The sequence below is a fragment of the Jaculus jaculus genome, chromosome 1 (assembly GCF_020740685.1).
Source record: "Jaculus jaculus isolate mJacJac1 chromosome 1, mJacJac1.mat.Y.cur, whole genome shotgun sequence".
NCBI lineage: Eukaryota > Metazoa > Chordata > Mammalia > Rodentia > Dipodidae > Jaculus > Jaculus jaculus.
In genome coordinates this window covers 215517074-215541119 of record NC_059102.1, presented here as the reverse complement: position 1 = coordinate 215541119, position 24046 = coordinate 215517074, and the positions used below count along the sequence as shown (strand labels likewise).

The 24046-nt window shown below is 37.7% G+C and overlaps 1 protein-coding gene across 26 annotated transcripts in view; it reads right to left on the bottom strand.

Annotated features, from left to right (window-relative positions):
- Nucleotides 1–24046, bottom strand: part of Sorbs2 (sorbin and SH3 domain containing 2) — a 381956-nt gene that overhangs the window by 168167 nt on the left and 189743 nt on the right. The gene's annotated exons all lie outside the window — the stretch shown is intronic.

Sequence of the window (24046 nt, the reverse complement as noted above, 5' to 3'; positions counted from 1 at the left end):
TACTCCGCTGACCAAGAAGAGCACATTATCCACATCTAAAGCAATTTCTGTTGAAATGATTGTGCTGTTAACCTTCAAGGATCATTCAAATATTTTCTGAAGAATTGGTTGCTTTTGGTTCTTCCTTAAAACACCATGTGTTTCATTTATGTTCAGAACAGATGATAGCCTGGCATTCCAGTGGGAATTTAGTTAACTAATTCCTGTCAGGAAAAATGGAGTGAGGGAACTCACAAAACCAGTCATAGATGAGAGCTTTTCCTTTTTTCACAGCAAAGAAAGGAAAACATACTATGTGGTTTTGCAACTGGGCAAACTTAAAAATATTTTTAGGTTCCTGCTTTGCCAAATATTTCATTAAAAGAAAAAAACTGTTTTCTTTGTATTTCATGCCAAAAACTGTCACCCCCTAAATATATTTTTCCCATATCTGGTCACATGTCTAACATTTCTTCTTTTCTAAGAATAGATAAATTTTCTGTGTTATAAAAATGTCACTTGTTCTATCAGATTGAACATACCTTTATATAGAAAAAACATCCGAAACATTCCACTAATGGATCTAGAAAAGATTCCTGCTTGATGTGATTTTTTTTTAATGAAATGTTTTGAAATTTATCTCTGATTATCAATGGGAATTTTAGGCCTTGTTTCCTAACACTTTCAATTCTACTTTTTCTTTCACTGTCCTCATACTCTTACTAGAAAGCATGAAATAAGAATTATTTTCTGTCTTTGACCAAAATAATGCCTTGGCAAGGACTACAGTATAAGGGCCTTCTCTGGGCTCCCCTTTTAATTTGCATAGTTAACTGGTGTTGGAAGGGTTCTGCACTGCCTGGGCTTCAAGAACTCTAGCATTAAGAAGTGTGAACTTGTAAATTAGCTGTCAAGTTTAATAGAAAACGAATAAAGCAGCCTAAAGCTGACTTGCTTCCTCTCCTGATATCCTATTGATCTTAGTGTGAAATAAAACACAGAACACCATAATACCCAACAATTTGTATGAGTTTGTTTGGTGTTTTCTACGAGCTAAAAGCAGTGATTATATTCACAGAATCAAAAAGCTGAATAAGTAACCTTAGGCTGGGAAATACAGGGAAAAACAAAAACATGCTTGTAAAAGCAATAATATCCATACATCTAAATTGTGATATGCATAGAACAATAAACAAATTAGCAGAATCTCTCCTAAAGCTAATAGGGATCAGATACAATATGCTACAGATTTAAAAACTTAGCATTGGCCAACTTGAACTATGGTCATTTGTTATGGATAATTGACTATTTTTGGGAAAGGTATTGCAAGCAAAAAGGATTCTAAATTGGTATATAATGTTATTGCAAGTAGCAGCTTATTTTGTAAAGTCTCTGTGTGTGTTGGTGTGTTTAAAAGCAGGGCTGAAATTTCTTTCTTTATAAATGGTTCCTTTAAAACTTCCTACTTAAAAAATCTGTATAACATATTTAAGACTTCAAGAAGGAAGGTTTATTATACTTGAGTACACAAAGATGAGAAAAAAACAAGCATTTCTGAGAAGCCAATGTAATTTTGAAATGCCACAGAGCTGTTTCAAGTAAACCAAAGTTCTGTCAAAGTTTAATATTTCACTGAACAATCCTGGTCCATAAATCCTTTACTTCCATCTTTCCTCTGGCTTCTATGTATGCCTCTTCCTCTCATGCATGGGTAATTAGGACTTTAAGGATTTTGTAAATTTCAAGCACCTCAAGACACTTACGTTTTGTTGAACCAGGTCTCACATGGCAAAAATGGCAAGACTCAATAAATATGCTTCCTAGAAACAGCAAATCGGCATTGTGATGCACCCGAGACAGAAACAATACCCTTCATTTGTTGCAATTGGTTTAGTATCAATGCTATAAAAAATAGATGATGGAAAACCGGAGCTCCTTACAGAAACACAAGTCCTCTCTGTGAATACAAGGAGGGAGGCCAAGGGAGTGGTGGTCATGTCTATTCATCAAACTTGGCTTTGGCCTTGCTGACAAATGGTGGCACATGTGGTATACACATGCTACCAGAACATTCATCACTGTGGTCACAGGCAACACCTGATCCATTTTACATAAATGGTAGGAAGTTAACATATGAAGTCCTGTTGAATTCTGCCAACACAGAAGGGTGAGCTGAAGGGTGTCAGACTGTGGAGTGGAAAGGTCAAAGCCAAATTCTTTATGGTGCTAGAGCTTTCGTCATTTCTATTGCGAAAAGATAATTTTCAACAACAGAATGTTTTGAGGCTCTGGCATAAAGAAAACTGGTAGCCACTGAAATAAATGCTTGAAGGTCACTCAGTTGTTGGGAGACCAAAATACATAATAAGCAGCCAAAACCAGATGCTTGGGCAGCCATTCCAAGCCCAAAGATGCACAGTGAAAGTCTAAAAGCTGCAAAATTAAGACTTTTTGTCTGCGGTTTGCCTAAATACAACAACATCTGTAAACATGACTGTGCAAAATTTGACCAAAGGTCAGTAAAGGAAAACATTCTCATAAAAGACAGAGCATGAGCCATGATGAAGAAAAAGCACAGAGAGGGCTACGGGAAGATAGGCATGAAAATACTATTTTTTCCCCTTCACACCTGACATCACATGTAAGCAGATGCCAAGGCTGAGACCCACCTTTCTTCTTATCTTTCATCCTGAACCTCGGTTTTGGACAGTGCATGGAGCAAGATGAAAATACAATTTTGTTGTCATTGTCTGCTTTAATTCTAGCCCATTAAGCTGGGAAAACCCAGCACAAATCATACACTGTCCAGTTCACCAGAGCAAACAAAGTTTGACCTTCAAGGTGATTAAGATGCCAGTGTTCTCCAGTGCTGCATGTGACGCTGGTCTACATTCACGTTGTTCTGTCTCCTGTATCTCAGACCCAGTCATGCTTGCTGCAGGTTTTCATCCCTTCATTGGAGGCCTAATCAATCTTCTTTCATTGAAACTCATTTCTCAGCTTCCTTGCTTTATTTCTGAGTTAACATGCCACACTAGCTTTTTTTGCCTGTTATTTTGTTTTGTATAGACAGTAATGTCTAGCTCTCCAGGGCTGGTTCTGGGTCAATGGTTATCAATATGGAATTTAAACAATGATGAAGATCTTATTTTTCAAGCTTGTCAGCTAGCACTATATGACAACTTTATTCCTAAGGCAGGTAGTGAATAAAAAAAAAAAAGATAAAAACAACTGATGTAAGTGAAGGTAATACATAAATGCATCATGAGCCTATCTTTAGATTTGACCTGGCTTTGAACTTCATAACTTCCATTTGTTGGCCACTTAATATATTAGGAAATGGAAATAATAATTAGAACAGATTTTATAGGCTGCTTTTCTACTTATTCATTTGTTTGTTCTTTCAGAAAATATTTTTTCAATACATACTGCTTCCCAGTCAAAAGGAACCAAAATTGTCTAGAACAGACTGAACTCAGTGCTTCACAGAGTTGATATTCCAGTGGAGTTTACTTTGAGGATCAAATAAGGTAATCCAGGTACCTTGCACCTTGTATTGTCTTAATGGAAAATACTCACGAGCCCTTAGCTATTATCCTAACCATAAAATAAATGTTTAGTAAAAGTTGACAAGTGGCTGAAGGTAAGATAACAAGGATTAAGCCTGGTATAGTGAAAAGGAGAGAAAAGAGACAGGAGTCAGGAATGGGAATTACTCTTAAAAACCATGCATGGATGTAACACTACATTCAGCATGTCTCCTAAGTTCTCTGTGTGGTGTCACATACCTAGGAGCATGTATCCACAGAATTCAGACTTCTTGGGTACTGTGCACTGGCACACTTCCAGCCTGCATTAGCCCCTCTTCAACTGATGAGCTCCACAAAGCAAGGGTGGCTGTAGTTTCCAGCCCTTTGACTCTACTTAGTACCAGCTCCAGTTTCCTGAAGAGGCATCTTGTTTACTCCCATCTACAAAAACAATCTAGATGTGAACTTTAGATCTCAAAATCAGAAAAATGGAGGGAAGGCTGGTGGTTTGTTGAATTACACTTTTTTAGATACTCTCATTTTAAGATACTGTTTATCAGTTTTACATTGCATTTGTTAGTTTTTCATAGTGTTCTGGTGAGGGAGGCTACTTTTACAATATGAAGCTTAGAGGAAATTTCCTGTTGGTGAGTAATTTGATCTCACTATTTTTGGGGGTGGGTGGGTAGGTAGCAAGATATGCTATAGGATATAGGAAATTTTCAACAGTGGGTCTTTTGCATACTCCATTCTTACCAACTCAATCTAGGGAGCAAGTTTTGGTTTTCTCTTTGATTTTGCAGACTTCCCAACTTGTTCCCCATTTGCTACTTAGTATGATGAAGAAGGTTATTAGTCTGGAGCAAGGGTGGGTCTTATACTTGCTTATTCCACATTGTCTTCAGTGATTAATGTGATGGCACATAGTTAAAAATTATGACATGTAGCTGGGAGTTGTGGCACACACCTTTAATCCAAGCACTCAGGAGGCGGAGGTGGGAGGATCACTGTGAGTTTGAGGCCATCCTGAAACTACATAGTAAATTCCAGATCAGCCTAGGCTATAGTAAAACCCTACCCCAAAAATGCAAAAAAAAAAAAAAAAATAGGACATATGATGATTTATTGTCTCCCCTTAATATAGTATCATAGTATTTAAGAATTCTGTTTAACTTCCTGAACTAATTAATCTACTAGACTCATTTGTATTTCTGTCCCCACATTCCACAGATTCTATGTTTGACAGGGTTCTTGTTCCATGAATGGTTAGAGAAGGCAAACTTTAAAATGATGACTTTTCCCCTTTGCCTTTCACCTCTCATTTTGTTATACTATTGCCAACTTTTACTTCCTACAAGTTTATGTGGTTGAACAGTGTTATAATTATTTAGTCATTATATCATCATGTGAGGGCTAGGTATTTCAAACAGAACTTCCTACTGTAAAAATTATTTCGTTTATATGAAACTTGAAGCCACAGTAGATCTACTGTTACTTTTTTGAGGTTCTCCAATAGTAATTAGTGGGATTTGAATCCACTTTTCTCTTTTATTAAACCAGCAGATTATTCTACAGAGGATAGAAACAGCCATTGGCTACTTTAGACATTATGAAAGCCTCTGCTTCTTCTGGGTGGTATCTGATAAATTTTCGTTGATTAGTGGATCAATTTTCTTTAGCTCAAATCAAGCAAAGAAGTGATATCATCTAGTTTTGCAAGTGATAGTGCTAAAATGACCACCACATTGATCTAGTCTTTGAACTGTCAGAATTTTAGAATGAAAATGTTTCACAAGTTCAATAATGTTTGTCATACTGTCAACACATACAGATCTATCAGAGTTGAAAGTAGATCATATGTAGGAGGCCAGTGTCCTGATGAATAACCATTATACATTCAGCTGAAATCAGGTAGCTGAAATCTGGCTTCTAACATAGTCTTCCCTCATGCTATGAATCAAGATTTTTCTCTGAATCTTAGACAGTGAAGTAAGCTTTGGAGTGGGGTCTCAGAAAGGAAAGCTATTCATTCTTGGCATAGAATACTTGTGTTCGCCATCCAGGGATAAGGAGATGGGAAAGAAGGGACAGACATTTTTAGCCTAGGTCAGGACAGAGTACTAGATAGTTCTCTGTGTGGTGCAGGTGGTTTATGTGAGGTGGGTGGACATATTGGAAGTGAGTATTCCCTCATTAAAAGTTAGGAACTGTTAAAGTGGAAATCATGCCTGAAGATCAGTAGAGTTAGGAGAAGTGGCATTTCAATCCAGAAGTGATCATGGGCACACTGTCACCATCCTGAATATGATCTGTAACAACACAGGTCAGACTAGAAATAATCTTGAAACGAAGAGGGATTCTGGGTGATCTGTATTTTTGTTTCACTGCTTTTAGACAGATTTCTTGGAAAAAAATACAGTTTGCTTACACAGAGGTATTAATCTGTCATATTTCAAATTTATGCTCATGTAGACCAAGGGACAGTGTAGGTCTCACTGAATTCTTATCACATCTTCCCTCATGGCACGTTGGCATCCAAAGAGCAGCATTCTGTCTTGGGAATTATAGGTACTCCAAATTTGCTTAAGTTGCTAGTAGCTATACTGCATTTAGTGACCCATATCTTGCTAGAAACTTAGCGTAGCACTTGAGGAGAATATGAAATTAGCTATTATTTTTATTATTGGCAATAAAACACAACAATAATAACAAGCAAATAGAATTGCTTATTGGGTTTTTCTTTAGCTAATATTTTTATATTATATTAATATATTTTAATATTTTATCTAATAATTTTTAAGCCAGTTTGAAGACATCAACCTACTTTACTGTTCTCCATGGTTATTATCTGGTGGCCATATCCTTTACTGGTATTTTGGCCTTGGGGACGGCCCAATTCAGAAATATGTCTTCCTGGACTACTTTAAATCTTTCCACATATCATCAAAATCATAACTGCATTTTTCTACACTGGGAAGTATGGAAAAAGAAGCAGAAGAAAAATCATAGGAGAATAACAAACTGATAGAAGTAGAGAGAAAGGAGTGAGTGTCTTCATCAGGGCTGAGTTTCAGTGATATTTATAGCAAAGAATGTTTTCTCAGCACTTAAGTGACTTGAAAAGCTATAGAAACACGATTGTCTACTGACATAATCATACATGCTTACTTATTTGAAAGTCCACCAGCATAATCTGAGGCATGCTTCTGCTGTTGTTTCACAGACCTGTGATAAATTTCTATGGATCTCTGTAGGATGTATTATGTGATTAGAGTTAGATGGGAATGTAATCTATTGCAATAGGCTGGGACAAGGTATGGACAGTGAAGGCATCCATCTTGGGATTGATATATGGTTTGGCATACCCAAGCCAAGATTACCATGTGAGAGTCAGGCTTTCTAACACAATGTTTCTTGTGAGATTTTTCTTCCTTCCACAAACCAAGTTAGTTGTAACCTGTTGCATGTATACAGTGGAAAGACTCAATGAGTAGGAAAGCAGCCACATACCAGATAAGGTCTCAGAAACCTACTTGTAACTTGATCTTGAACTTCTAACCTGAAACTTTTGGAAATAAATTTCTGTTATTTAAGCCACTAGTTGATGACACTTTGTGAAAACAGTTTGTTACTAAGAATGAAGGCTTTAAAATCACATGCACAGAATGCAATTTATTGCAGGTGCTGAAATTTGAATAGAGATACAGCTTTCAGTGTTTCAGAAAGGACTTGCAAGTGTCAGTTCTTGGGCATCAATCCCCTAGAAGACAGGATAGACTAGTCTTCTTTCAGAGGCAGTTGGAGGCCCTAGGATTATGTCATTACTTGCACCTTGCTGGTACCCACAAGTGAATCAGACTCCATGTGGTGAGGTCAATGACATCGCTTTGTATTTCAGCCTGCATTGCTTTGTACCTTGATTGTGAAAACTTTGTCTCTGCCTTCTCTTAAACCAATGACCCCTCACATTTCTCCTTGGATATGTCTAAGGTGTGGTAAGAGCTAATGACAGCTTGTTTTTACTTGAGGCAAACTTTGTATGTTTCAACTAGCTCACTACAAGGTAGAGAAAACGCCTCTAACTGGAAATAGAAAGTCAGTTCTAACCATTTAACTGTGCAACAGCTAGACACATGACCTTGGATTTCCTACTAGTTGTTATTCAGTTTTCACAAGGAAACTGTGATTTACAGTCTCAGTGTATGTTGACGGAAACTTCTGAGAATGGCTAGCTTCATTAAAGAAACCTCATATGTTCACCAGGAAAACATCTTAATCATGCCAATTTACTTAATATGCTCTTGAAAATATTTCAGACTTTATATTACATGAATCTTGTTCTATACTTACATTTGTTCTGAGTTTGGAGTAAGATGAGCTCATTGTAGGGCTCAAAAGCCCTTTGAGGTTTACACAACCTTCTCTATACATTGCAATGAAAGCAACATCCACAGCAAACTAGGCTCTCTTAGGCAGAACCTATGTGCAATCTTGAGCCTATGCTGTGGATAAGAGGGACTTTACAATGGACTTGATATCTATAATTCTGTGACTAGTGACATGTTGGTTATAAATAAGGATTATTGATTAATCATCTCAAGACAATGTTTTTTTGTTGTTGTTGTTTTTTTTTTTTTTTTACTTTTTGAGGTAGGATCTCAGACTGGCCTTGAACTCACCATGGTGATCCTCCTACCTCTGCCTCCCAAGTGCTGTGATTAAAGGCGTGTGCCATCATGCCTGGCACAAGAAAATTAGATCTTATTAGTGAACTTATCACCACTTTTGTCATCTGAGCAATAAAATTAGAGCTGTTTACATGTTGCCTTTTATAACTGTGAGGTGTCCTTGGGCTATTGCAGGAGCCTAGTTTATTGAGGAGGCTTGCAGAATTTCTGTAAGAAGCAGCATCATCCATCTGATGAAAAATAACACATCTATCATGTCCTCCCAAGAGAGACTAAGGAAGTAAGGAGGAAGTGAGGTGAACCCAAGCTAAGATGCTCCTTTTTTGTTTGTTTGTTTGTTTTTTGAGGTAGGGTCTCACTCTAGTTCAGGCTGCCCTGGAATTCACTATGTAGTCTCAGGGTGGCCTCAAACTCATGGCAATCCTCCTACCTCTGCTTCCCAAGCGCTGGGATTAAAGGTGTGCGCCACCACGTCCAGTTTAAGATGCTCTTTTGTTGGGCCTAAATGACAGAAGAAGTGATTCTACATGTTAAAGGTGAGAAGGAGAATGGGTTTGGGCTACGGGTAAGGAGAATGAGTATGGCTCTGTACGTTGTAAGTCAGGAATACGGGTCTGTGGAATAGGTAAGGAAAACAGCTCTGCAGCTATAGGTAAAGCTTCTGTTAAAAACAATGCATTTTTAAGCACTCAGCAGGATACTTTTCATAACTATGTCTTCCATAAAACCATGGAATTCCACAGGCAGGAGTTGGAAACAGCAGGCTCACTGCCCTTGGATAATGTATGGAGGTTTGAGCTAAGACTTTCAGGAACAGTCACCAGAAACTGCTGTCACAAGAGCAACTGGTGTCTGGAAACACCACTGCCACAGCTCTGTAGCCTGATGGATGGAGCCCTGATGTTGTCATGAACAGCAGCCCTAAGAGGCAGGAACCATGCCTGCTCTGAAGTACTACACTGGCCACAGCAGAGACTGTCAGGGAAGATGTAATTGCTTTGACCATCCTGCTCTCCTGATGTCCCATTGAGGATCATCTTTTGGGGAGACGATTGGGGAGTCCACCTTTTGTGTTAGGAAACAGCGTGAAAGAAATAATCTCTTTTATTCCTGCTCCTTATGGCTCAGAATAACAGAGACTACGGTGTTAAATTGTGTGACCTTGGCATACAAAGGCAATTAAACCAGTAGCATTTTATGAAAAGAAGACAGTAAAGATAAATGCGCACTAACATTTGAGGAAGTAAGTTTGATGTTGGTGAATCAGTAGCAGAGTACTCCCACACATACTAGTTTACAGACCAATGGAAAAGTTTTATTGAACATTTAGACACACAGGTGCATGTGGAAGTAGGGACTATGGCAAGCGCGTGAGCGAGTGAGCGAGCAAGTGAGAGAGAGAGAGAGAGAGAGAGAGAGAGAAGGAGAGAGGAGAGAGAATTGGCACACCAGGGTCTTAGCCACTGCAAACAAACTCCAGATGAGTACGTCACCTTAAGTGCAGGCACCACCTGTGCACCTGCAACACCTTATGCATTAGAGTTATGTGGGTCCTGGGGAGTTAAACCTGAGTCTTTAGGCTTAGCAGGCAAGCACCTTAACTGCTAAGTCATCTCACCAGCCCCTTATGGTGCTTTTTTATTTTGAATTTTGGCTTTTATTTGTATTTTGAATCTTAAGGATAAGCTGCAGGGTGTTAAGGAATACTTATTTCTTTCTCTTTATTTTTTCCCTTATATGTAATTTCTCTTTCATTGTCTTGTCTTCAGGTGGGTGTTACAATTCAAATTACACGAGTACCTAACCACCCAATTCCTTAAATATGAGGCACTTCAAGGACTGCAAGTGAACCTTTGCAACATAGTTCTATCTCAAAAAGTTTATATCCTTGTTTGATAAGACAGAACATGCACCAAGAGAAGCCTGAGATCCAGGACTTAAGAGCTCAGACAAATCATAGAGGAATTGTTATATAATGTGGATATATTCACTAGTTTTTAAAGGAATGCTATTATTAGCTCCAATTGCCATCTGAATTTCTGAGAAGTAAGAAATCCAGGAACTTCCCATTTAGAGTGGAGATAGATAACAAGAGAAAATGAGCTCTCAGAAAATAATGTGAGTGGCTACATCAGTTTGGATATAAGAAGTAGTGTTGAACACAAGTGATGAGGAAGACCAATGGAAAACCAAAGTGATGACAGCTGACCAAGAAGCACAAGGAAGAGAATTTTGGTGATCATTTTAGACATTTTGCTAAATCAGATGGCAGAGGAGCAAGGACCAGGTATGGAAAGGCATAGTTGATCCCAGAGTCAACAAAATGAGGGCTGCTTGAAAATTAATCCTAGTGTTAAGGAGAGGGCAGGTAACTGTTCAGCTGATCCCAGAAGATGGCTAAACCACTCTGAATGAAGTAGATAAATACAGACTGCAGCAGAGACAAAAAATGTAAGACAAGTGAAATAGGAGAAAAGAAATCAAAACCAGATGTCTGGTCCTCTTAAGCACAGGATAGCAACTCCAATATGCACTGGAAAAGGTTTTCTTCCAGCAACCACATGTACTCAAAATCAAAATCACTTTAACATCAAGGTGAATGTTGGAATGTTTTATTGGCTAGGATAGTGCTCTCAGCCATGGCGATTTACTCTCAAGAAATGGAGAATCTGGAGAGATTGTTATTTGTTGTTACTGGACTTTGGAGAGTTGCTACCTAGGAGCTTAAGGATAAAGGATGAGGATAATATTAAATATCCAACACTGTGCTGGGCATGGTGGAGCATGCCTTTAATTCCAGCACTCAGAAGGCAGAGGTTCCCTGTGAGTTAGAGGCCATCCTGAGACGACAGAGTGAATTCCAGGTCAGCCTGGCCTAGAGTGAGACCCTACCTTGAAAAACCAAAACTAAAACCAAAACCAAACCAAAACAACAACAACACAATAAAACAAACAAATAACTATCCCACCTTGTGCCTCTAATACATAATCATCTCATCAAAATTATTATTGCCAAGGTAAGGAATTCAATTCTGAGGATCCTGGTGCAAACAGAACAGAATCTTATAAATACTGTGTATTATCAAGTTGTAAACAGCATTGTCCAGTTGACACATACTGACATCATACAGTTATGAAAAAAATGAACACAAGCAACAGTTATTATAGCAGCCTTTATCATGTGGTACAATAGACTTTAAAAAATATATAGTATCACCACCCTTTTCAAATGAACCAAGGATACTTCCATCAAGATCATGCTGATGGAAAGTGCTGATATGCTAAGCACACCATTCAGAAGGAATTCAGAGACAATGAGTAGAAGATTACTTTAAGGAAAAAAAAAAGTAATTTAATTGAGCCTAGTTACTGGCTCCTTCTTAAATTTGTCTTTCTAAACTGCAAATGAATACTGACCCATTTCACCATGACAAAAATGTGTATAGTAAAGAATCTGTAACCCTTCATGGTTCATAATGGATGTGCATCAGACAAGAAAATATTGCATGTCTTGTAGCCATAATACTTGATATTTGCATTGGCATCAATATGTCATATTTAGGACACTGGGGGAAACTACAGAAAAATATATAAAGCAGCTACTAGATGAAAGGCATTCCACAAGTGGGAACTTGCTTCAGAGATAGTTAACAGCTATGTGGGCGCTGCAGTGCATTAGCTACAAGCAATTTCCATTCTGGGAAGTACACTTAATGTAGTTACTGGTGCATAATGAATATTTGATCCTAATTAGACTTAATGAATGAATTTTTAATTCTGCATTTGCCATGCTTTTTAGGACACTGACCCATAGATATAAAAAAAAAGTGTTTGAGGGAAGTTGGCTTAAAATTCTAGTCATTTAAATACCAGTGAGAATATTTTTCATTTATCTAATGATGATGAAGAACTGTCTGGTGCTTTATTTCAAAACTTAGATGTGGTGTAAAAAATTCATCAGGAGAATTCTTAGTTGGACAAGAACGTCATACAATGGACTATGCATTGAATGAGAAACTATAGCTTCTTTGTTTAATTTCTTTTCTTTTCTTGGGGAGTTCAAGGTAAAGTATGCTTTCTAAAAATATATTTAGCAAATTTTAACTGATTTTAAATTTACATTTGGTTTATGTCTGTTTTTAAAACTTATTCATTAAAATTTCCTAAGAGGAGTAAAAATAATCTATCCTTTCTTTAATTTCAAAACAATAATTCATCTTCTTAAGCAGTAAAATCCTTTTCTGAAAGACAAATTGTATATTTGTAATTACAATTATTTCATATAGAATATGAAATTTAAGTTCTTTGAAATGTTTTTCTTAAAAATCATAATACTACTGAGTAAAAGAAACTTTTTGAGGTAGGGACTAGCTCTAGCCCAGGCTGACCTGGAACTCATATGGAGTCTCAGGGTGGCCTCAAACTCATGGCAATCCTCCTACCTCTGCCTCCTGAGTGCTGGAATTAAAGGTGTGTACCATTATGCCCAGCTTTGACTGATTTTGTTTTTAAAAGAATTACTCACTTTAAAATTTTTTCTTTGAGAAATATGTCTTCATATATAATCACAAAATCTATTAAAGCACACCCATGTTATAAGGTCATGTAATTCTATAGTTTTACCAACTTCATAAGGTTTACCAACCTCTGTAACCCACAATTCCCAAATACTAGTATGTTAACCCTAGAAAATTAAACATCCAACACAGGTCAGAGAGGAATGGAGGCTTCTGTCTTTCCAGCTATTTAGAAATAAGGCATTTTTTTCCCCACTGCTCTACCATGTCATAGGGTCTCAGAGTCCTCTCCACTTCCTAAACCTTGCTGGTTGCTGAGAAGAAAGGAATTTTGCATGATGGAACAGGGTTTGGCAGATAGATCTGGAAGGAACTAGGTCATTTTCACTGGCTGGAAATTCGTGGCATAGCTCCTTCCAAATGCAGAGGAGGATGGACAAGGTGATCTGGCTATATGAGCAGGAAGAGAGGAAATAGGTTTCATTAAATACATAGCATCATCTCTGGCAATTAAAGTGCAAAGAAAAAACTTGTCGTATCTTTGTGTGCTTGACAGATAAATTATCAGCTCCTGACAGAAAGCTAGTTTGAAGTACAGCTCTGGCCCATATCTGGCCATTTGAGACCTGTGTTCCTTAAAGCTGACTACAGTTCTGCTCAGTCTACTTTCCTGCTCTTCCCCGGAATCATGGCTCTCATTCCACTTGGTGGTTATCGTCTGACTTTCCATCACCATTATGCATTCAATTTGATTAGTGTAACCTGTCCTCCATCTTCACATGGGGAAGAGTCACTGTCAGCTGGAAAGAGGCTAAGGATTCCATACTCTAACACCATATCAGAATTGTGTGCTTTTCAATTATTTGGAGGGAAAATGCACAAGAAAATAACAGAACCACAGGCATACACAAATATGAGTATTTGGTTATGGAAGACAGTTTTCTGGACATGAATTTTACTACTTGAAATTTGGAATAAAAGTCAGGTTCTGAGTAATGCTGAGCATACTTTACTGGCAGGCATTAGCTGGCGTTGGCACAATGAAGAATGTCTTTGAACATGAAAATGGCAGAAAGTCCTGATGTGATTATGAACTGGGGCTGGACCACACATCAACCCAATCAAAGGTATAACTGTACCTTTCCCATCCTTCAGTGTTATCACTAGCACTATTTTTATATTCCTTTTTCTAAGACCCTTTTAAAAATAATTTTCATAAGAAAGGAACTGATTTTCAAGAGGAATGTGAATGAATTTGAAACCTTGGTCTAACAGACACCTTTCAGTGCTGTAAGTGTAGCTTGATGGACTAGTCTGGTCAGATTCGAAAAACCTGAATGCAGTAAGAACTATAGACTGTGAGGTTTGGCTTATGAGGGTATGAAAGAGCTTTGCTTGGACTGGGCTGGAAGTTTGTGTGAGAAGCTTGCTCTTATGCCCGTGTCCTGAGAAGTTGTGTGGGGTTGCTTTGCATAGAAATGAACTGGTGTGAGCAAAGAGATGTGGTACAGAAAAAAAAAAAAAAAAAACAACAACAAAAAAAAACAAAACAAAAAAAGAACTTTGGGTGAACTTCTGCACATTCAGCTGCAATTGAGAGATTACAACCTTCGAGATTGGGTCAGCTGACTTGCACTGGGGCAACAGGAAGAATGTAGACTGTTTGAAGGGGCCTGAAGTGTCCTATTTTTCAAAGTCTGCTTTATTCCCCTCTGGATTAACAAATTGGCACCCTACCTGGTACTGTGGAGTATAAGAAATGCAGGAAAGAGAGGGTCACTGAGTTTGTAGCATGGTCTTGTGTTTTGGAAATAGCCATGCGGAGTGTGAAGCAGGTTTGCTGGATGCCTGCATGGAGACCCCGTGGGGGCATGAGGATGAACCGTGGCTTGCAGTGGGGATGCTGGGACCACGAGACGGCTGTCAAGGAAAGCTGCTGGCTCCAGATGAAATTTTCCAGGACTGTGAGTAACCTAGCTGGAGGGGAGGAATTGGAACTCCAGAGACTTGTTGCTGGTTAGGATTATGGAACTAAGAGGCTTGTCACTGGCTGGAGTTGTTGGACTTGGAGCTAAAGAGTTTGGTGTTTGCCCTGTTTAAATCATGTATTGCTTGAATATTTATTTGCTATGCTCAATGCTATCTTTTGCAGTGTGAATGTTTATTCTGTGTCACTATGTTTTCTTTTTGGGGGGGATTTTTTTGGTATTATGGCTCAGTTAAAAGATCTTGGATATGGGGATGTATTAACATCATTGGAATTGATTAAAAACCGTGGGGACTTTTAAAGTTGTACTGAATGCATTGCTTTTTACATCATGGATGGTTATTAGTTTATTGGGGCCAGGGTTGTAATGTGGTGGTTTGATTCAGGTGTTCCCCCCACTAAATTTAGGTGTTCTGGTTGCTAAATTCCCAGGTGATAGAGATTTGGCAATTAATGCCTCCTGGAGGCAATGTACTTTTGGGGGTGGGCTTAGGGGTGTTATAGCCAGTTTCCCCTTGCCAGTGTTGGGCACACTCTCCTGTTGCTATTGTCCACCTGATGTTGGCCAGGAGGTAATGGCCACCTTGTGCTCATGCCATCATTTTCCCTGCCATCATGAAGCTTCCCCCTCGAGCCTGTAAGCCAAACTAAACCTCTTTTTGCCCACACGCTGCTCTTGGTTGGATGATTTCTACCAGCAATATGAACCTGACCACAACAGTGTGTATGTAGACCAGGGGTTGATACTGGGTATCTCCTTCTATCTTCTCCACCCTATTTTTTTTAGTTAAATTAAATTTTTTTGAGGTAGGGTCTTGCTTTAGCCCAGGCTGATCTGGACTTCACTATGTAGTCTCAGGGTACCTCAAATTCACAATGCTCTACCTACCTCTGCTTCACAAGTGCTGGGATTAAAGGTGTGTACCATCACGCCCTGTCTCTACCCTACTCATTTGGACAGAGTCTCTCATTGAATCCAGAGCTCACCAGTTCAGCTAGCTTGGGTAGCCAGTTTGCTTAGGAATTTGATCTTTACTTCCTAAATTTTTGGATTATAGGCATGTACCACCCACAGCCAGCATGTTTGTAGGTGCTGGGGGTCAATCTGAACTCAGGTCTTTATACTTATGTTGCAAGTGCATTACTAGCTGAGACATCTCCTCAGCCCAGATTTTATTTATGTGTTTGTGTGCATATGTGAGTGCGTTGTATATATTCACCCTTTTGGGTACACGTATGTATGCACGTTGAGGTCAAAAGTTAATGTTGGTTGTCTTCCTCAATCCCCTTAATTTTGAAACAAAGTCTCTCACTGACCCTGAATTCATTGGGCTAGACCAGCTATACAGCAAGTCCCAGAGATCCTCTTGTTTTTGCTTCTCCAGCACTGGGATGAAGTTTCACACTGCTGGGCCTGGCAGTTATGAAGGATCTGGCAACCAGAACTCAGGTACTCAGGCTTGAGCAAAAAATACTTTACTGACTGAGCCATCTCCCAGCACCATAAACCTTGACCAAAAACCTACTCATACGGATTAAAAGAATTTGACCTAAAGGCTCCAAAACCAGACCTGAAGTAAACACCAGATAAGATGCAACACACACACACACACACACACAAACACATACACTCACACACACAAATGAAAAAGTGTCATATTTTTGCAAATGTTATTTCAAAGAAGTAGTAAATTTGAGGCAGATTGCTTGATTGGAAATAAATGAAGACATCCAAGTAGTGTGTACAGATTATTTGGATCACTGGTTGGCAGAAAAGACACGAAATCAGGGTTACTCTTCCTTTACAGCTTCCTAAGTAGTGCAGGTTCCAAGAATATCAATAGTACATACTCCACAGAAGCTCTGCTCCCTTATGCTGTTACAGTCTTTATTCACATTAGAACATGTAGTTCTGAAAAATTTAAACATTTTAAGTTAAACTAAAATAGTTATACAGCTATAATGTTGCTGTTTGAATGCCATATTCTATTAATTATGTATTTCTTCAAACTCATAAACAGAATACTTTATGAAGTTTTGTTCTTTTGTTTTAGAATCCTGATTCTAGGTATCTTATTTTTCAGAAAGAAATTAAATCCATTGGTGTATAGAAGTGAAAATGTACAAATTCAAGACACCCATAAACTCAAGTGTTGCTACTTGTTTCACATGGCTGGTGTGGTAATTTGAATAAAACCACATATGTTTGTGATTAAACTTCATATGCAACTAAGAGCTAGTAGAGCTTTTAGGAGGTGAAGCCTTGTTGGAAGAGATGTGTCATTGGATGTGAACTTTGAGATTTATCAGTCCAGCTCCAAGCCTAGTTATGTAGATTACTTCCACCCAGATCTGTGAAGTTCAGCTCTTCTCTGACTTCATATGATACAAGGTCCCCTCAAGAATGTAAGCCAAAATAAATCTTCATTGTATAAGCTGCTTTGTTCAGGTTGTTTTGTCCTAGCAAAGGAGAAGCTAATTGCCCCACCTGGACTAGTTAACTTTATACCATTAGCCTACAAAAAGCATATCTCACATGTGGGTTTATGAACTTCATAGGTCACATTGTGGACTGGTTTCCATTTTTCCACATTGGTCTTTTTTTTTTCTCATTGAGTTTCAGAGGAAATCAAGAAGAACACTGTTCAAGAGGCCTGGTTTTATGAAAAGAGTTCAATATATTACAAGGTTAGTTTATTTCTCTGTACCTTAGTGGCTTCTATCATGACATAAGGTACATAGATGATTCAAAGTTACATGACTTTTTAAAAGAGAAATATTGAGTTGTTGATCTTCTTATTCCATAGTTATCTTCAGAAATGAGACAGGTTATTTACTGATGAGGAATGAGTACATTAGGGCAAAATGCCTTTACACTAATTTTCAAACTTTGATTTCTGAGTGCAAAATTTACAACTAAGCCTTATATTCAATTTTGAGTCTTTAAAAAATGTTGAGCTGGAGAGATGGCTTTGTGGTTAAGTCACTTGCTTGCAAAGCCAAATAACCCAGGTTTGATACCCCAGGGCCCACATAAGCCAGATGCACAAGGTGGCACATGTGTCTGGAGTTCATTTGCAGTGGCTGGAGGCCCTGGCATGCCCATTTTCTCACTCTCTACCTGCTCCTCTCTCTCTCTCTCTCTCTCTCTCTCAAATAGATAAAAATTAAAATTAAAAAATTAAACAGTGTGTGTATATATGTCTGTGTGTGTGTGTGTGTGTGTGTGTGTGTGTGTGTGTGTGTACACCACAGAAAACCTTGGGTGCCAGGACCATAGTCTTCCCCCACTTTTTTTTTTTCTGAATCAGACTCTTTCATTGGCTTAGAGCTCACAAATGAAGCTAGACCAGCTGGCTAGCAACCCTCAGGGATCCTCATATCTCCATTTCCCCTGTGCTGGGACAAACTTGTTTGGCTTTTTATGTGGGTATTGGAGATTGTACTCAAGTCCTCATGCTTGTAAGACAAACACTTCACTTACAGAGCTATCTCCCTTGCCCTACATTCTTAGTGTTCATATGTTATAACTTCTAAGGATTCTTGTCAAAGTTCATTTTCATTGTTCACTTGAAATGCTGAAAATTTAGATATTGATATCTCTTTATTGGAATTGTTCATTGAGGTATCTCAAGCTTGGACACAGCTTTGCCCTTAGAAATTTCTCAAATTGAATATGTATGAAGGAGTAGCTGTAGTCTTTCATGAGTTATAAGGAGATCAGTCTAAATGATACAAAAGTCTGCAGGAAAAATAACAGCTTCTTCCTTAAAGATATAAAGTATGACTAAGTGAACCTATTTGCCTTATATAAAGAAGGCAGCTTTCATTTATCAACCTCTAATATCTGATTGTTTTTCCTCAGTAAATATCACAACTCCATTCACATTAGATTCTTATGTCCCTTTTTTATACATGAGGCTAAGGTACTCCATTTGGCTTGTACCGAAGCAGGACAAAGCTTATGTTGGGGGACTGAGTAAGACGGCACTGTCTAAGCTAGATGAGTACATGATGTGAGGTTTTAGTGGTAGTGCATATAGAGTTTTCTAGGACTTCAAAGGAGGTTACCCCTCACAATTTTTAAAAATGTGGAAATGTACTAATGTACTAAATATTACTGGGTTTAGCTGTGTTTTAGATGAATGCTTTAATAAACTATCTCTAGTCACAAATATTCAAAGATTAGTGGTGATGTTTTCATATAGAACTCAATAGAAAGGACATGTAAGACACCATTCCTTTGTTTTCATGACCTTATGTTACTTATATTTTACTTCAAAATTCACACATTTTGAAAAGTCCTGATAAAATAAAATACTGACAAAAATATTATAAATCGATGTTAGAAATCAATTAAGGTTAGCACTTTGACATTCTTTTGCTGATAATTTCTGTTTTCTACATCAGGCTGACTCATTGAAATGTTATGTAATCTAAGATAGCAGGGCTTAGGGATTTCTGACAGCAACTTTGATTACTACTTTGTTCAACATATTTGCTTTCCCACTAGTGCTCAGAGTTCCTACCTCAGGTTCAACTCTCAGGTCAATAACAGTCATCATTATTATGGTCAGTTTCCAGTGAATTGAAAAATGACTCATCTTTTTTTATTACTTTCCATTTTAATTTTAATTTATTTGTTAGAGACAGAGAGAGAGGAGAGAGAGGAAGAGAGAATGGGCATACCAGGGCTTCCATGCAAACAAACTGCAGACGCAGGTGCCACCATGTGCTTCTGGTTTACATAGGACCTGGAGAATTGAACCTGTATCCTTCAGCTTTGCAGGTATGTACCTTAACTGCTAAGCCATCTCTCCAGCCCACTTTCCATGTTTTGACCAAACACAAGGAAGGAATAACTTTGGAAACTTAACAAAATTTCTGTGCAGTCTTCCTATGTCTGTATAATGTACTAATACAGGTTTTGTCAGCTAGAACAATATTGATCACTAGAAAAGAAAAGTCACAAAAGCCCAGCTTCTGTTCATATATGAGATCATGAAGAGATATAGAAAATAAAATCGGGCAAGGCAATAGAAATCAGATATTCTTTCTTTAGTTGCATATAGATAGTTTTATTTTAAAACATTGATTTTGTTAAATAAATCAGCTCTCTTGCCAATTTCAAAAAATGTGAATAATATTATAGAGCAAAAGAATTATCAGTCTAACTGAATAATTTGTCACTATACTGGCAGAACAAAAATATTTTATTTAAAATGATTGCTATTTTGAATTACATGATAAAAATTAATAGATTTAATCCATACACAAGAATAATGCATGTGTGCATTTATATTACAACTGTCTTTTAAATATAATCCAAAGTAAACAAATCTTTCAACTATTTTTTAAAATTTTTTTGGTTTATTTTTATTTATTTATTTGAGAGCGACAGACAGAGAATGAGGCAGAGAGAGAGAGAGAGAGAGAGAGAGAGAGAGAGAGAGAGAGAGAGAGAGAATGTGTGTGCCAGGGCCTCCAGCCACTGCAGACTTCCAGATCTGTGCGCCCCCTTGTGCATCTGGCTAACGTGGGTCCTAGGGAATCGAGCCTCGAACCGTGGTCCTTAGGTTTCACAGGCAAGCACCTAACCGCTAAGCCATCTCTCCAGCCCTATTTTTTTTTTTTTTTTTTTTAAGGAAGGGTCTTGCTCTAGCCCAGACTGACCTGGAATTCACTATGTAGTTTCAGGCTGGCCTTGAACTCATGGCAATCCTCCTTCCTCTGAGTCCCCAGTGCTGGGATTAAAGGTGTGCACCACCACACCTGGCCTCCGACTTTTTTTTTTAACTTCCTTACATGATCCAAAGAAAGCACCTGAGCATATAGGGGAAAAAGCTTAGATTCATAGCTATACAGAATAATGTCTTTATTCATTGAGAAATCTCATTTAAGTATCTTTTAGAAATTTTTAGTGTTTATCTTGAAAATTCATAATGATAGCTCAAAAAAGCCTTTTTCTAAAGTCATATACATATTTTTAGGTCATTTAGAAATGATTCTCTGATATTTAAATAGGAGCAAATACAACAATATATCTACAATGTATAGATGATTAACATATATTAATATAGACTATTGTTCTTAGATATTTTTTCCTAAGGACCAAGGCCAACTCAAAAATTCACTTGTAATTAAAGTCACAGTGATAACTCATCTCTCTGTTTTTGAAGAAATCACATTTAAACTTTCTACATCTTTTGTCTTTTGTTGATAGAAGGCATTCTTATTCTAAGCAAACTTTATTGCCTCCACTAGCTCTCATATGAAGTAGTCAAACTTCTTATTCATTTCACTTAGCTCAGATCTATAGGATCTTTTGTTATCTACTGCAGGTTCTTAAATTATAGATTCTGCACTCATAGCCCTCTGTGTCTTCTTTTCATAGCTCTTTCTACAATTCTAATTTCATGCTTGCTTGGGTAATTGTATTTTTCATAACTGTTCTCCCTCTCCATTATGAGCTGCATGACAAAGGGAAAATTCCTGCAACTGTCACCGAGGCCAGGCTGACCTTAATGATTGCTAATTAAAGGACATCAAGAATGATCAAGCAATAAATGTTAAAAGAACTAAAAGCTTAAAATTTAGAATTTCACAATTCTTATCATCCTAATTGAAGTTACTTGAAATGTATTAATAATTCAGTGAGTAGAAACTTTTTCTGCTCTCCTAGAATATCATTTAATCATCTTCTTTTTGGAGACATGGTCTCACAAAGTAAGCCAGGCTGGCCTCAAGCTCACAATGCTCCTTGGTTAGCCTCCCAAGTGCTGGGATTACAAGTGTGTGCACCACTACATCTGTTCATTGCTTTTGTATTTTATAGCTTGGTATTTTAAATAATTTATTTTTATTTTATTTATTTATTAGAGTCAGAGGAAGAGAGAAAGTGAGAATGGATGTGCCAGAGCTTCCAGCCACTGCAAACGAACTCCAGACGCATGTGCCACCTTGTGCATCTGGCTTACACGGGACATGAAGAACTGAACCTGGATCCTTAGGCTTCACAGGCAAGCGCCTTAGCTGTTAAGCCATCTCTTCTACCCTAGCTTGGTATTTTAATCCTTTGCTGTGCTTATTAATTTAAGAAGAATGATCCTGTATATGAATCAGAAAGGAACATCAAAGTTTACTAGTACAATGAAATGTTTTTAAAAAAATATTTATTTATTTGAGAGAGAGAGACAGAGAGAGAGAGAGGTAGATAGAAAAAGAGAGAAAGAGAGAGAGACAGAGAATGGGCACACCAAGGCCTCTAACAAACTCTAGGCACATGTACCACATTGTGCATTTGGCTTTTTGTGGGCACTGGGGAATTGAACCAAGTACCTTAGGCTTTGCAGGCAAGTGCCTTAACCACTAAGAAATCTCTGCAGCTACACAATGAACTATTTTAGTACTTTAAGTAATAGTTTCATTAAATGAACTATTAACATAAGGATCTTTATATGATCTGTAATTTATTTCTCAATACCCTATATGGAACACTTACTATTACATGAGAATCATGAAATTTGTGGTTTCAATAGCCCACTTTTTATAAAAGTGCTATTATTTAGCATTTGTTCATACATCCATCACATTAGTATATGATGATTAGCAATGAAGTAAATGATTAGTGAGGATTGTCAATACTGTGTCAATACTGAGCTGAGAAAAGCGGTTCTTCAAGGCAAATAGTAGGGCTGATATTGGATCTCTGTTTCAAGCAAAACAGAGAGCCACACCCTTTCCTTACTAATGAGACAGGGACAATGCCAGCTCTGCCCTTTTCTCTTGGAAAACATGCACACTCAATATGCTCATGTATGACTATTTAAAGCTGTTTTATTCATAAAATAATAGATTAAAAATTAAAAAGATCAAAACGAGGGGCTGGAGAGATGGCTTAGCGGTTAAGCGCTTGCCTGTGAAGCCTAAGGACTCCGGTTCAAGGCTCGGTTCCCCAGGTCCCACATTAGCCAGATGCACAAGGGGGCGCACGCATCTGGAGTTCGTTTGCAGAGGATGGAAGCCCTGGCGTGCCCATTCTCTCTCTCTCCCTCTACCTGTCTTTCTCTCTGTGTCTGTCGCTCTCAAATAAATAAATAAAAATTTTTTTTAAAAAAGTTATTCTTTACATTATTAGAAGTGCATGATTTCTCATGTGTTTGATGTTTATTTAAAATGTTTTTATTTTTAACACTTTCATTGACTTTGTGAAGAAATGTAGAACATGTAGCCCCAAAATAAGTCCCTCTGGCATACTGACCATTTTGGATTAGGTCATTTTAAAAAAAGTTGATACATGACCACTCTGACCTTCCTTCTATTTCTTAAAATCATGAGATGAATTCCCATGAGAAAGATCCCCGTTCTTATCAAGGACAGAAGATAGGTTGTGAGAAATCTGCACAAACACACCTTATTAGTAACTTCCTTATGTAGATAACTACCTTAACCTGTACCTAGTCATATTTTCACAATGTCCTGTTTTTTATCTAGTTTAGTATGCAAGTCTCAAGAGTAAACCTGTTGGGCTGGAGAGATGGCTTAGCAGTTAAGGCGTTTGCCTGCGAAGCCAAAGGACCCAGGTTCGATCCCCCAGGACCCATGTAAGGCAGATGCACAAGAGTCACATGTGTCTGGAGTTCATTTGTAATGGCTAGAGGCCCTAGCTTGCCCATTCTTTCTCTATCTGTCTCTCTTCTCTCTATCTCTCTCTGCTTGCAAATAAATAAATAAAATTTAAAAAGTTAAACATGTCTTTGAGCCTTCACTTCCACGTTATGAAGGGTCTCATGCCATGAAAAACTTGCATTCCATGCATTGTGTACTTTCTTCCTGTTGATTTGCCTAGTGCCAATTTAATTCTTATGCTTATTAGCCCCCCCCAATATTAAAACCCTATAGGGAAGAGGTAAAATTTTGCCTTCTCTATAGTCAGGAACATAAAAAAATGTAAAATAGATTTATTTCAATGTACTGATTTAAAATTATAATGATTTTTGGACTGCACTAAACTGTCAGACTATATATGAATTAGTTCCAAAAAGAAAACAGAAAAAATGAGAATAAGCATTTTTAAAATTAAGCAATGATTCTTGCCAATGGTAATGAAAAGTTACTAGTTTTCCCCTGTATTGATAAAGAAATGTTGAGTATAAATATTAATGAACAGCCATATTTACATGAATTTTGCTGAATAAATTAAATGATAAGATATGCATTGAGTTAAAAAGTGACATTTTTAAATTAAAAACCCTTTGCATAATATCATCTTAACAGAACATCTGTGCATATGGAATGCTATAATTGTTTTCTATAGTTCTGTGACAACTAAAATAACTGTCTGTG